This window comes from Engystomops pustulosus, chromosome 6 (assembly GCF_040894005.1).
Source record: "Engystomops pustulosus chromosome 6, aEngPut4.maternal, whole genome shotgun sequence".
Classification (NCBI taxonomy): domain Eukaryota; kingdom Metazoa; phylum Chordata; class Amphibia; order Anura; family Leptodactylidae; genus Engystomops; species Engystomops pustulosus.
In genome coordinates this window covers 119,720,206-119,733,345 of record NC_092416.1, presented here as the reverse complement: position 1 = coordinate 119,733,345, position 13,140 = coordinate 119,720,206, and positions in this window count along the sequence as shown.

Sequence of the window (13,140 nt, the reverse complement as noted above, 5' to 3'; positions counted from 1 at the left end):
CTAGACTTCTATACACAAGCCCATCCTGTAATACTGTCTGATGAACTATATGAGCCACTGTATCTAAGCATATTATGTGAGATACAGACTGCTAGGCTTCTATACACAAGCCCATTCTGTAATACTGTCTCATGAACCATTTTATCTAAGCCTATGGTGTGAGATACTCATTGCTAGACTTCTATACACAAGCCCATCCTGTAATACTGTCAGATGAACCATATGAGCCACTGTATCTAAGCATATTATGTGAGATACAGACTGCTAGGCTTCTATACACAAGCCCATTTGTAATACTGTCTCATGAGCCATTTTATCTAAGCCTATGGTGTGAGATACTCATTGCTAGGCTTCTATACACAAGCCTTTCCTGTCTATCGTGTAATCTTGTCTGATGAACTATATAAGCTACTGTCTCTAAACATATTATGTGGGATACTGACTGCCAGGCTTCTACATACAAGCCTATCATGAAATACTGTCTGATGAGCCATTTATCTAAGCCTATCATGTTAGATACTCATTGCTAGGCTTCTATACCTAGTCCTATCCTGTAATACTGCCAGATGAACCATATCAGCCACTGTATCTAAGCATATTATGTTAGCTACTGACTGCTAGGCTTCGATACATAAGCCTATCATGCTATAATGTCTGATGAGCCATTTATCTAAGCCTATCCTGTGACACACTCATCGTTAGACTTCTATACACAAGTCTATGCTGTAATACTGTCTGATGAAACACTGTGTCTAATCATATTATGGTCTTCCATTACTATATGTCATAAATTGAAGTCGCTTTTTGGTTAAACTTTGTCCTTGGTCATAAAGAAATAGTGGCTGAAACAACCGGTTTGGCTTTTGTCATTGCCAGATTTGGCCTATATATGTTCATGGTTTAAATACCACATTCCCCCCTATTCTAGTTGTTAGATAATTGATCTAAACCTCTTCCTTTGTGATTCGGATGAACTGCTGTATCTGCACCTATCACGTGATACTGCCTCCTGAGCCACATTATCTATCAAGGTGGATCTATGTTGATGTTGATCTATGTTCAAGAGCACCTTTAAGGGGTTTTATTCACAGGATGGGAGATAAATGTCGGATTTGGGATTTACTCTATAAGAAGCAGTTCAAAGGGAGTTTTGTCATTGAAAGTGTTCCGATTCACAGTTGGACCGTGCACCACATTTAACATACATAATCCGACAGAAATGTCTTGCACGGTCCATGTTATAGTTGCACCAAAAAAATGTTGGTGTACCCCGTCGAGGCAATGCAGGCAGCATCAAATTCATGGAGAACGGGCGCCACAATTCATGAATCTGGCGCCCTCTGTACACTACACAGACAAACTGCACATAGTGCAGTTAGCACTGATTTTAGTGAATGAGCTCCATCATGTTGTATTATAACCATCAATGTTATTTTTATGTAAAAAAAAAAGCATCTGGGCCCTTCTTGAAACTCTCTGCTGTTTCTACTGTGACCAGCGCCTGAGGCAGACTATTCCATGGATTCACAGTTCTGACAGTAAAGAAGGAGACAGTGCCCCCTTGTCTTTTTATTTGATTTAATCTGGAACAACTTTCCACCATATTTTTTTTATGGACCATCCATCTATTTATATAATTTAATCATGTGCCCTCAAAGTCGTCTCTTTTCGAGACAAAATAAATCTGATTTTTTTACTCTTTCCTCATAACTGAGACCCCCATACCCCTTATCATTTTTGTGGCTCTTTGTTGTACCCTCTCCAGCTCCAGGGCATCCTTTTCAATTGACTGGTGGCCAGAACCGGACGCCATATTCCAGGTGAGGCCAAACCAATGCCTTGTACAGTGGTAATATTACATCCCTATCACGAGAGTCCATACCACTTTTCATACGTGAATGAGAAGACAATTTTATTTATTTCAGGTAAGTGTATTGACAGCTGGTATTTCTTGTGTGTTTTGGGGTCTGTAGTACGGTGCCAAAAATAATAATCTATTGTGCTATTCAATTTGCTTTTTGTCACTTTTTATTACATCCATACTTTGGACACACTATTGGAGGAATTTATCAAGAGCTGGTGCATCATATGCCAGTCTTTATATTCCCCCTGCCCGTGAACTATAAGAGGATCATGAGCCTGGATGAAGTCTAGGTCCTGGCTGTGCACCTTGCCTTGTATGCCAGAAAACTGAGAAAAAAACACAGGGGGAAAACTGAACAGATAACTAATACATCCTATTTCATTACAATTGCAGATGCTTAACAATACACATGTATGGAAGAAGTTTATCACAGAATCGATCCCTTATTATCTGAGTATTCATTCTTATTATTCTCTAAATCCCTCAAACTGTATACAGTATGGATATTGTTTTTCACCCAACTGACAGGTACAGTGCTCCAAGATTAATATAATTTCTTGTGATTGTCCCGTGATCTGTTGCTGGCACATTTCATTATTAGTTACCCTACGTAAATACAGCAGTCTGGGAGTCTGACTCTTTCACATAGATCAAATATAATGTATAAACACGCAACTTCAATGACCTAGCATCCTTCCAGAATATAAGGTTATACACTATCCATACAGAATTTACAATATTAAGACTGATAAGTCTGAACCTGCATTATGATTGTTTTATATATATATATATTTTAAAATGGGACAAAAATTAGCAATGGAAATGACATTGCATTAAATATCTGCATCATAGACTTTAATTTGAATAATAAAACGGAAACCTTCCTTCCATATTTGAAAGCGTGATCATGGATTTTGAAGTGGAATTTGGCATCTATTTATTGGAGTCTGAATTAGACTTTAGGTGGCACTCAGAGGGTAGTATTTTGAGCAGTATTTATCTTCTGTATTTCAAAGTTGAAACCAGGAATGGAACATAAAGAAAGCTGCAAATCTTCCTGATGTAGTTTTAGGGCCACATTTATCAAGCAGTAATTGAACCCATTACCCCACCTCTAGGTCAGACTTGGTGAAGAAGTACCTTGCCGATGCAGCGCAGCACTACCGCCCAGGGGAATTTATCAGGACGTGGATTTATCTGCCAGCTGCCATGGGGTGGGGCACTATCATACACTGCCATACTTAGCGGCAGTATGTGATAAATGCGCCCCTTAATGTTTTAGGAAAGTACCAATCAGATATTGCTGTCTGAATGGGGACATGGGCTTGATTGGAATCTCACCTGCAGTAATACAGCAGCATAGTGGATCAGATTTTAGCTAATATGGTATTTTAAAACTTCAGCATCTCAACTATTTATGCAAGTTTTACTTGTGGTTTTTCAACATTTCCAATGAAAAGGTTAAAAGCTATGAGAGCCTGTAGACAAACCCACAAAATTGTTTATTACTGTGTTTGGAATGGGCATTTCTTTGACCTGTGAGACCCCAATTCTAAGCGTCAAATACTCATTTACTAACTTATAGGTGGCATTTGCATAGCGGACAAATTTTAGCGGAGCAGTAATTTCAGTCATATGGATTCTCACTCGGCTTTGTTTTAAGAAATACTGACTTGACAGAAGCGAATGGTGCTATTTACTAGGGAATTTTTAGTTTTAGAGAACTAAGCGCTGTATTATATGTACAATGTAAACACTTGTTTGCAGGATAATGGGGGACATTAGCCGGTGTCTGGTTAATTAGCAGCATGTACGATGTGTGAATGTCCTCGCTCAGGAGTTGCAGGCTAAAATAAACCAGATCATCATTAACCCCTAGAGGTTTTCAATTGCAAATGTTGAGTAAATAGGGGCTACTGTGCAGGACCCCCAGAGGGGAGTCATACTGTGCCCCCTCTTTTCTGCAGCTCATAATAAAGCCATGTCAAGGTGTTAATCTCATTTAACCCCTGTGATTCCCAGCATCATTGGGGACGGAGAATTAGCCCTCGGGGACCTACGCTGTCAGAAGTCTCTCTGAGTCCTGCTGAGTTTAAAGCTTGTGGCTCACTCAGTCTTTTGTAATGTCCTCCCTCCTATTACAGAGGCTCAATAGATCAGTCCAGAGCACAGCAATGGACTCAAAAAAACAAACCTCCTCTGATGGATATTGGCCCAGATTTATCAAAGGTGAGGTAAACTGCATTAGGTAAAGTTTGCCTCACAATTGTACAGAGTGTTCCAGATTATTGAATACTGGCGCACAGTCTTCAATTATCTGGCGCACCCTGCACTGCTCAGAAAGTGTGCATCATTTTATCTTGAAACACCTTTAACATACAGTGTGCACCACAATTCTGTCGAGACACTGAATTAAATGTGTTATAAACTCCGACTAAGCTCTAACACACCCCTATAGGTGCACATTTTTCTGACTTGTCGGACACAGTGCAGCCGTGACACAAAACTGGTGCAGACACTTTATAAATACATATGCAAGTAATTTGCAATTTCTTTTTAGTGCAAAGTCAGACAGAAAACTGATGCGGCCATTCTAACAGATCTTTGCCATTCTATTTCTGCGTGTGTGACACTATGGGTGACAATATGACTATGGGTTGGATGAATCATGTGACCATGAGTTGGCATGTAAACGTTTGAATATCAGTCACGAGGCGGGTTGTGGTGCAGCAGTAAGAATTAGAAAAAAAAATTCTTGCCATATCTTCTTAAAAGGTTTACAATTAAAGATGAGTAGCTCTGTTTGTCAATTCATAGATTTAGTACAACAGGGCAATTTTTGGGCACCAAATCGAATGTGAATATTTTATCTTCGGGCGAATCTTGTATATACGATAAAAGCATAAGTCTAACTGATCTGTCAAAATGCCCATTGTTTTCAATGGACTTTTGGTGGTTTATGTTATTGTTTGTTTGCACCACTTTTGTAAAAACAAAAATTCTAATATATTTAGAAAATTAAAAATTAGGAAAAAAAGGAACAAAACAGGCCTTTTTATATAAAATGTGGGTTTTAGCACTAGAAGGGGTTTTACAGAGTGTAATAAAAAGGTTGTGACAAAGAAATATCTAGCGAAATACACATTGGATCAAAAAACTAAAAATATATGTGTCAAATATTTTAAAAAATCTATCCAATGATACCCTAACCCTGCCCCTTGCGGCGGGAAAACTTTAAAATCATAAATGGGACCCCACTTTTTTTTTTTTGCAGATTCGGATTCCCCCAGAAAAATTACATTGATTTGACCTAGGTCTATTTTAATTTTGGTGACACTGTAATTGTCAAAAATCGAAATTGACAAACATTACAAATTACAATATTGGATTTCCCATTTCTAATGTTAAGGACACTCGAAGAGGCTCATTTACTTACCTGATTGCTGGAGTTCACCAAAAGTGCATTGTCCAACGATAATGCACTGTGCTGCGATTTACTAAGATCGTGCACCCGATATCCTGCATGTCTCGCTTCCCTGCTCAGGTCCGACAGTTCACCATCAGTTCAGTGCACCATCTTTTTCGTGGTGCATGAAAATCCATGGGCTTGCAATCCCGCAATCAGTAGGATCGGTCTATGGCATGCCTCCCAGTTTGTGTCCCATTGAAGCCAGCACACCTGCGACAAAAATCAATCGTGTGCGCCAAAAACCCAGCTCAGACATTTGCTCAATACCTGTCCTAGCCGTATAATCCACCAAAAACTGTGCACAATCCGCCTAAAGTGTCCAAAGCTCCAGTTGTACTTTGTGATTCTGACTGTAATTCTGATTTTTAATTCTTGGCTTTTTTTCCCCCAACTACTTTTAGTTTTTTTTTAATTTGGTACCCTGTTTGCCTTTTTGTTGTGACCTAGGATCTGTCAATTTTCCATCTGTGTTTTATGTTTGTTTGTCCTTGTACATGTTCACACTGACTTGTAAGTCAGGGAAAGTCTCTGTTATTGTCCAGGGATCTCTTAGGATCCCTGTGGCAATAGCTAATAGCTAAAATAACTATTTTAATGATGCGTGGATAGGGTGACCGTGTAAAGTTGTATACTGAAGTAAGATCATTATTTAAAGCACATTTTTGCGGTGCAGACAATTCTATTTCAAAATCCTCTGTCAAGCGAATTGGCTGACGCTTTCAGGAAAACGCAGTTGTTAGAAATTGTAACATTTCTTGTCAACAAAATCATCAGTTTCTGAGAATAAACAGCTTGATATTGCATTCTCTTTCACTGAAGATCCTAAAGACCCGCGAAGCTTCTCAAGTACATGACATCAGTCACATGGCTGTGTATGGAATTTTGCATAAGATTAGGTTCCACCCTTACAAAATTCATCTAATACATTAGTTGAAGACTGATATTTAGATTTTTGTGAACAAATGATGGTTTCAGAAAGATGGTGCAGGACCACACTTTGCTGTAAACTGTAAGTTTGACCATTTTTAGACAGACAATTTCTTAGATGATGGATTGGAAGAAGAGGCGACATTAAATGGCCAGCTCTTTCTCCTGACTTGTTGCCATTAGACTTATTTTCCGGGGTCATATGTCTATAGAACAGAATGAACCACACTCAACGATCTTCACCAAAGCATCATAGAGGAATCAGCATCATAGAGGAATTCATCCTCAAATTATTAAAAATGCTGTAGACTGATCTTACCACCGAATAGGATATTGTCAGATTCAACTACTGTAGGTGTGCAGTTCCAGCACTTAATGTGGAGCATTCCATATTTGAAAACTTTGCAAAAAGAAAAATGAAGATGGGCTTCAGAGGGAAGGAGACTCAAGTTAGTCAAGCCCTCATATGTGTGAGAGGCAAGGAGGCATTAAACCAGCTCCCTGAAGAGAACTGAAAACTACTACATAGAGGTCATTGTTCCTGGGTTACACTGGGGGTGATAATACTGTAGTATCATTGGATACATTTCTAAGAAATATTTGTCACATACTTTTTTGTTTTTAGATCTGATGTGTATTTCTTGAGATTTCCCCATTTTTGAATTTTTTTTTACCTACACAACATCTGACAATGAAAATGACTTGAATAGTAGATTGAATTAATGTAATCAAATCTGTGACAAAGAATTGGGTTTACATTTTAATATTCCCCCCACCCAACCCCCAATGGATAGATTTTTGAAAAATATTTGACACATATTTTTTTTTGTTTTTCATTCCAATGTGTAAATTAAGAGATATCCCCATTCTTGAACGATTCTGTTTTTGGATCTGATGTTTATTTTTCAAACACAAATGTGTTTTTTAACACATTTTGATTTTTAGCATTTACAGCGTCATCTGTCACCTTGGACAAATCAATGTAACTTTTCCCGGGGAATCGAAATCTGCAATAAAAAATAGGTGTTCCCATTTAAGATGTTAAAGTTGCCCAAGTTTGGCATCATTGAATAGACATTTGATAAATATTTGACACATATATTCCTGTTTTTTTCACCCTATATACCTATTTCAAGGTTTATTAAATACCTGTCTGGACCCCATAGGTTCTGAACCAAATTGAATCAAAAAATCTGGCGAAGCTTCAGTACATTTTGAATGATCTGAATGATCATCTCTGTTTACAATTATTAAAGATGATGCAAAGTCCCCTAACTTTTTCAATAATTATATAATACAAAATAATATAATAATAATAATAATAATAATATAAAAATATAACTCAAAGTTTGGGTCCACTCATCTCTGATTATTTTATATGCAGGGATAAAACTCCCTAGAAAAATCCTTATCCTTGCTGTGTCCGACTGCCAGGCTTGACAGGGAGCGGCGCCAGCGCAGATCATCTTAGGAGCCTCCTGCCAGGAGGAGACATCAGCTCAACGGTAACCGCGTAGATGTGCCTGAGCATGATGACTTCACTGCGCATGCGTCCCTGATGGACATTGTGCTGAAGTCAGAGATCGTGAAGGAAACAAAAGAGTGGGCTGCGGAAGGATCGATCATCGCTGGAGCCGGAGTACCTGCATTCTGGTAAGATCATCACAGTTTATTATTTTTTTTAAATCGTGGGGGCTCAGCTGCATAATGATTAATATGGGCTGCAGCCTGGGCCTGATAATTAATAGAGGCTGCAGCCTAGGCAGGGCTGGGCAAGTGACAGCCTCGCCAGTAATCACTATATACAGCGCTCAGTAATCACTATATACATCACCCAGTATTCACTATATACAGCCTCCTATAATAACTATATACAGCCCCTATGAAACCTATATAGAGCCCAATATAATAACTATACACAGCCCACTATAATAACTATATACAGCCTCCCTATAACTATATATAGCCCCCTTATAGTAACTATATAACCCCCTATAATAACTATATAGAACCCCATATAGTAACTATACACAGCCCCCTATAATAACTGTATGCAGCACCCTGTAATAACTATACGCAGCCCCTATAATAACTACATACCACCACCTATAACTATATACAGCCCCCTATAATAACTATATACAGTCCCCCTATAATAACTGCATACACCACCCTATAAAATCTATGTACAGCCCCCTGTAATAACTATACACAGCCCCTATAACTATATATAGTCCCCTCTAATAACTATATACAGCCCCCTTTTATAACTATACAAAGCCCCCTATAACAATATATAGAACCCCCTGTAATAACTATATGCACCCCCCTGTAATAACTATGTATAGCCCCCTATAATATCTATATAAAGTCCTTTATAGTAACTATATACATCCCCTATAATAACTTTATAATGCCCCCTATAATAACTATATACAGCCCTCTATAATTGCATATAGTCCCCTATAGTAACTATACACATCCTTCTATAATAACTATATAGAGCCCTCTATAATAACTATATACAGCCCCTATAATAAATATATACAGCCCCTATAATAACTATACACAGCCACATATAACTATATAGAGCCCCCTATAAAAACTATTTACAGTCCCCTATAATAACTATGTACAGCCTCCTTTAATAACTATATGTATCCCCCTGTAATAACTATATACAGCTCCCTTATAACTATATACAGTCCCCTATAATAATTATACAGAGCCTTCTATAATAACTATATAGAGCCCTATATAATAACTATATACAGCCCCCTATAATAACTATATACGGCCTCCCTATAACTATATCTAGCTCCCCTATAGTAACTTTCCACACCCCTATAATAACTATACACAGTCCCCATATAATAACTATATAGAGCCCCGCTATAATATTTATATACAGCCCCCTATAATAAATATATACAGTCCCCTATAATAACTATAAACAGCCCATTATAATAACTATATAGAGCCCCCTATAATAACTTTATACAGCCCCTATAATTACTATATGCTGCCTCATATAATAACTATATACAGCCCCCTTTAACTATATGCAGTCCCCTAAAATAACTATACACAGCCTCCTATAATAACTATATAGAGCCCCCTATAATAACTATATACAGCCCCCTAAAATAAATATATACCACCTCCCTATAACTATATACACTCACCGGCCACGTTATTAGGTACACCTGTCCAACTGCTCGTTAACACTTAATTTCTAATCAGCCAATCACATGGCAGCATCAGTATGGGGAAAAAAGGTGATTTGAGTGCCTTTGAACGTGGCATGGTTGTTGGTGCCAGAAGGGCTGGTCTGAGTATTTCAGAAACTGCCGATCTACTGGGATTTTCACGCACAACCATCTCTAGGGTTTACAGAGAATGGTCCAAAAAAGAAAAAACATCCAGTGAGCGGCAGTTCTGTGGGCAGAAATGCCTTGTTGATGCCAGAGGTCAGAGGAGAATGGGCAGACTGGTTCGAACTGATAGAAAGGCAACAGTGACGCAAATCACCACCCGTTACAACCAAGGTAGGGAGAAGACCATCTCTGAACGCACAGTACATCGAACTTTGAGGCAGATGGGCTACAGCAGCAGAAGACCACACCGGGTGCCACTCCTTTCAGCTAAGAACAGGAAACTGAGGCTACAATTTGCACAAGCTCATTGAAATTGGACAGTAGAAGATTGGAAAAACGTTGCCTGGTCTGATGAGTCTTGATTTCTGCTGCGACATTCGGATGGTAGGGTCAGAATATGGCGTCAACAACATGAAAGCATGGATCCACCTTGCCTTGTATCAACGGTTCAGGCTGGTGGTGGTGGTGTCATGGTGTGGGAAATATTTTCTTGGCACTCTTTGGGCCCCTTGGTACCAATTGAGCATCGTTGCAACGCCACAGCCTACCTGAGTATTGTTGCTGACCATGTCCATCCCTTTATGACCACAATGTACCCAACATCTGATGGCTACTTTCAGCAGGATAATGCGCCATGTCATAAAGCTGGAATCATCTCAGACTGGTTTCTTGAACATGACAATGAGTTCACTGTACTCAAATTGCCTCCACAGTCACCAGATCTCAATCCAATAGAGCATCTTGGATGTGGTGGAACGCGAGATTCGCATCATGGATGTGCAGCCGACAAATCTGCGGCAACTGTGTGATGCCATCATGTCAATATGGACCAAAATCTCTGAGGAATGCTTCCAGCACCTTGTTGAATCTATGCCACGAAGAATTGAGGCAGTTCTGAAGGCAAAAGGGGGTCCAACCCGTTACTTGCATGGTGTACCTAATAAAGTGGCCGAAGAGTGTATAGCTCCTCTATATTATCTATATACACTCCTATAATAACTATACACAGCCCCCTATAATAACTATATACAGCCCCCTATAATAACTATATATTGCCACCCTATAACTATATGCAGTCTCCTATCATAACTATATACACCCCCCTTTAATAACTACATACAATCACTTTATAATGACTATATGCAGTCCTAGGTAAAATAATAAAATTGTACTCACCTCCCATTGTACCCACGATGTGCGCCGACTGATTTCCTTTCCCTCGCGATAGTGGATATCGGAGGTGCACCAAGATGGCAGCACCCTGCCACAGGCGTCTCACACTGACGTCACACACTATGCCACCAGCGGCAGGGCGCCACCATCTTTGTATACATCTAATTGTCTATGGCACAGCCGGGAACTTATTGTTCCCTCGCTCTGTCATAGACTGAAGTTGGGGCCCATCTGCTGGATATGTCCCAGGGAGCCTGGACTCAAATACACTGTAGGCGATTCGGGTGGTCATGCGACCAATCAAATCACCCACATTTGGTGGGGTCCCTTTAAGGGCAAAGTGGTGGGGGCCCCAGGGTGCGTGCCCCAGGGACAGATCTGTGTAAGTGTGTAAATGTATATATCAGTGAATAAATGTGTGCACATAAGTGTATAAATGTGTGAGTATACAAATAAATTTATTTTCTGAGGGGGCCCCATTCAGAAGTCTGCTTTGGGGCTTCGCATCTCCTAGTTACGCCCGGGACCACATTACCTTTGTAAATAAATTCACCTTTATTATTCCACGTTGTAATGTCATGGTTTTGGGACAGCTTGTTTTGCAAGAGACCTGCATTTTTCTTAAACCGTGGGTTGACATGACTAGTAATTTCAAGGATATCAGCGCTTTTAACAGACGCTGTATTTGGCTTATGTTGATGAACAGGAGTAGGAGGCGTAGCAAGGGTCAAAGTAGCTAGTTCTCGTGTATCTTGTTTAGCATGTACCAAGTATCTTTGTATTTTTTCATTTTCACATCATCCTGCAAGTCAGTGCTGTGTAAAATACTAGCAATTTCATCTTCCAAAAGTTGAATTACAATCTGACAAATGTTATTTGCAGGGGTAGAAGACAGACTTATCTTGGTAAGCTCATGTTTTGTAACCAAGTACATTTTAGTCGGGTATTCAATTACTGGATATTAATGGAATTACAGAAGTTATGCCTCAGAAAAGTTGTTGATACTAAAACAAATGCGGTTTTTCCAATATTGTTTTTGTTCCGTAAAATTGTAAAAATAAAAAATAGGTATCTCCATAATGAACAGTGAACCATAGAATAAAGATAAAATATTATTTTATTAGAAATAATAATAGAGTCCAACTCACCCATGTAACTCGGTATACAACCTACTCCGCTTCTCCTGGGGTACACTATCTGTTCCTCAGACATACACTAAGACAAGGCAAACACGATCCGACTCAACTCATGGTCAGCACGAAGGATACCAAAAAATTTCAAGACAAGCGTTTTAATCAAGATGCATACCGGGATTCAGAATGGATAATGATAACGATGCTTGGCGTGGTAGCGCGTGATCTTTCTTGTACTGTACTGATTTTGCAGCATGATGTTTTATCATCAATAAAGAAAAGTTTTTTTGTATCCTCTGTGTTGACCATGAGTTGAGTCGGATTGTGTTTTCCTCATATTATTGAGTGGTCAAAAAAAGTGCTAAAAATCAAAAACAAAAATTGATGATTTCCTTTGTGTCCACCTTAAAATCTCATGAATAAGTTATAGACCCCCCCCCCACCCCTGAAATCAAGCATCTGTACAGTGTATCTCATCTTGCAAACAATAAGCCCTCATATGTTTGCATTAACAAAAAGAAATTAAAATTTTATAGCCTGTACAATGTGACAATACAGATCTGCTCTGAATGTCACTGCTTTCATTCAGGGCCCGGCCATGTGCCCATACAGCAGTTTACCACCACATATGGGGTATTGTTATATTTGGAAGAAATTGATTGTCAACCTTTGCAGAGCATATCATCATTTAAACCATCATGAATTTGCAATTTTTGGCCTAAATGAATGCATTTTCGCGAAAAATTTCAGTTTCTAAATCACACTTCAATTTTGTTTTAACCCCTGTGAAACACTTAAGGGGTTAACAGACTTAGTAAAAGTTGAGGGGTGTAGCAATTTATAGGCTTTTAGTATTATTTTGGCCTTTCAGAGTCACTTGAAAGCTGAGTTGTCCATCTTAACTTGAGTCTTGGTGATTTTTATGAAAATGAGAAATATCACACCTACAGTTCTAAGCCTCATAGCATCCTAGAAAAATGAGAGGGCGCATAAGAATATCATTCCGACATGAAGCAGGAATGTTAGTTATCACGTTATTTGGATGGTTTGACTTTCTGCCTGGAAAGCAGGACATTTCAAACTTTGAAAATGAAGAATATTTGTAATTTTTGGAAGATTTGAATTCTTTTCGGAAGGAAACGCAAAGCTTACCACTTAAATTTTCAACTATCATGAAGTACAATGGGGCTTATTTAC